We start from the raw sequence: 3,462 nt of genomic DNA on the forward strand, positions 1-3,462 counted from the left end.
GGCAACTTGGTCAGACCTCGTCTCTACAATAAATCAAAAAATAAGCGAGTGTAACAGCACGTGCCTATAGTTCCAGCTACTTGGAAGGCTGAGGCAGAAAGATCTCCTGAGCCTAGCTGGTTGAGGCTGCGGTGGCCATGAGTGTGCTACTGCACTCCAGCTTGGGTGACAGAATGAGACTCCAACTCAAAAAAAAAAAAGTCAGAATGCGCCCAGACTTAGCACATCAGACCAGCTTGGCTTACCAACTGTCATGCAATGCTTTGCTGTGGGAAGAAAATGAAAGTGCTTCTGCACCTCTAAGACCTCATAATTAGACTGAAGACAACTTTAAAACGCAAGTAATAAGCACAAAGATGTACTTTAAAAAATTTTTTTCTCTTAAAAATGATCATTCTAACACTCATTTTATTTAATAAAAAGATATGTCTCTAATTTTTTTGAGTCCTGAACCTCTTATATAAAACAACTATCTACCCTCTTCCAGAAAAATACACAGACACAAACAGTTGTGTTCACAGCTATAAGGGGTTCAGGAATCCTGTGAAACCCATTTATGGACCCCTAGAGGTTCACAGATCCCCCTCAGGATAACACTTGCTCTAAAAGCACATTATAGAAATGCCTAGATCATTGCACAGGCCCAGGATAAAAATCATACCACTAATTCTCATCTTTTTTTAAAAAATTTTTTCCAGGCCAGGTTCTCACTCTGGCACCCAGACTGGAGTGTAGCAGCAGGATCACAGCTCACCACCACAGCCTCGACTTCCTGAGCTCAGGTGATCCTTCTGCCTCAGCCTCCTGAGTAGCTGATAGGTGTGTGCCACCATGCCTGGCTAATTTTTTTTTTTGTAGAGATTAGGTCTCGCTATGTTGCCCAGGTTGGTCTCCAACTCCTGGGCTCACGCAATCTCCCACCTAGCCTCCCAAAGTGCTGGGATTACAGGCGTGAGCCATCACAACACCTGGCCATAGTTCTCTCATCATTCTTTATATCTTCAGAAGACAAACATTAAATAAACACACTAACTTTCTTAACTAGTCTCTCATATTCTCAAAGAAACTAGGAACCTTATAATGTGTGTAAATCACTAAATCTAAGGTCACACAAGTACAAAGTCCAAATCAGTTTTGTGATAGCTTAAAATCTGCTACTTCCATTTCTCTGTCTACAGAAACCTCCCTAGAAAAGAAATATTAGTATGGCATAGAGCTTGAGTCTTTCCTACCTTGACATTCATAAGCAGGTTAATATATAAAAAGAAGACAGCTTCTAAAGTTTACTAAAAGATGTTCTCTCATGTATATAACATATATGCTATGAAGAAATGACAAAATAATTTTTTTTTTCTTTTTGAGTTGGAATCTCACTGTCGCCCAAACAGGAGTGCAGTGGCAGGCTCTTGGCCACCGCAGCTTCGACCTGCTGAGCTCCGGCGATTCTTCCACCTCAGCCTACCTAGTAGCTGGAACTACAGATGCATGCTCCCACGCCTGGCTAATTTTTGATTTATTGTGGAGATGAGGTCTCGCCAAGTTGCCTGGGTGGGTCTCTAACCCGCAGGCTCAGGCAATTCACTTGCCTCGGCCTCCCAAAGTGCGGGGATTACAGGCTGAGCCACCGAGCCTAGCCAACAAAATAATTCTTAAATGTGCAACACAAAGATCTGTGTCATGCCAATTGCAAGTTAAATTATGTGGCTTTTACAAAGCAGATCTGTAAAAGTTCATAAAGACTCAAATTATGTGTTTTCTACCATTTGAGTGGAGGACTTTCAGGAATGTTTATTTTCAGGTACACCTCAAACTTTAAATCTTTCCAATTCTTCTTGGTTTTACTCTAGAAAATTTCTAGCACTGTCCAACAAAATGTAATTGATTAAATGAACTTATAAAAGTGTTTTGCCAGGACTCCATCTATGAATAACTGATGGAGTGTTTCATTAAAACCTAACAGTTACAGGGCACAGTGATACTTTCCTATGAAAACTTAAAAGATTATTTTAAATCATTAGATATGGTATGAAAATCAGTATCATAATAATAAGACTAAGTAACAAGTAACTTAAAAAGAGTATCATTTTACCACTTGACAATTTCTTTTTAACCAATAACTAACTATCCCTACCAGAATGCAACTTGGTATACACAGATAATCAATTGACACTCTCAATTTAGAATTTGTAGTACTTAAGATTTAAAATAATTCTTCTTTTGGTTTATTTCCTAAGACCAAGGAAATAAACAGGGTTTGATGCCCATGTACAGTCTGTCTTTAGGTCAATATTCTTTCAAAGCCAGAGAAGTCTCACGCCCTAGGGGAGGGCAAGTTATACCTCAGAATCTTCATGTAATGCAATTTTTGCCTTTGTGCCAAAAGTCTACTTCTTGAGCATTAACTAATTCTCCGGAGCACTGTAAGGGTATTATTAAAGTTACTTGTCTCACATAATATGAATAAAAATTTACATATACCATTTCTAGCTAGAGGTTAAACACACTTCCCTGTCAAATATTTGCATTTACAACTCGAAAGAAAGAAAAGAAAGAAAGAAAGAAAGAAAGAAAGAAAGCAAGCAAGCAAGCAAGCAAGCAAGCTGGGCAAAAAACGGGGAGAATGGACCTAAATTTACTGAGGAAACTGAAACAACCAAATGTATCCTACACAACAGCTTCATCCCGGATATGAAGATGCCAGATCTACTGGAGAAGGAGAGAACAGACGAAGAATAATGGTATGGCTCAATAAAATATCAAACGTGGGTTCGAAACTCATACAGGCTCCTGGTGTTGTGTCTATCCCACTGGAGGTCACATTAGTTGTAAGGATGCCTGCCTCTCGCCACCTAAATGCTGCCATTTACGAGAAAGTCATCGAAGTCGAATCAAAGTGACTTTTGGAGAGAGATGCCAATATAATCTGCAGTGTGTTCCAGAAAAGTGTAACCCCCCACACAGGCAACATTTCTCATTGAGCATCCCCCGCCCCCACTTTCAACTTCCCCTTAAGGCAGGGACAGTCACATCGACGTTTTTCGAAAATCGAAGCGAAAACAAATAAAAGCACCCCATCATGATCACCGCCAGGACTTCGGCTCCGTGGCGGAACTGGTGCCGGGTGAAGAGGACCGGGACACGCTCCTGGGCGCTCCGCTAACTCCTCCGGGAGCTCGCCAAGTTTCTCTTTCACCCTTTTCTCTGGACCCGCCCGAGCCCAGGAAGGAAGCGGGAGGCCGCAGGGGCCGGAACCGCGCGACCTGGAACTCGGGGCCTCTGCAGGTCGCCGGCCGCGCCCCGCGCAAGTGCCAGTGTTCGAGACCTGCCCCGGCGCGCGCGGGCGCCAACTTCGCGGGGACCCCCGCACCGCGCCCCCTCGGCGCCCCCAGTCCCACGTCTCCCGAGCGCAGCCGGGTCCAGGCGTCCCCGTCACCTTCCCACCCCCAGAAAACGAGCCACCCC

This window comes from Carlito syrichta, unplaced genomic scaffold, assembly GCF_000164805.1.
Source record: "Carlito syrichta isolate Samal-C Ts95f unplaced genomic scaffold, Tarsius_syrichta-2.0.1 Scaffold270720, whole genome shotgun sequence".
NCBI lineage: Eukaryota > Metazoa > Chordata > Mammalia > Primates > Tarsiidae > Carlito > Carlito syrichta.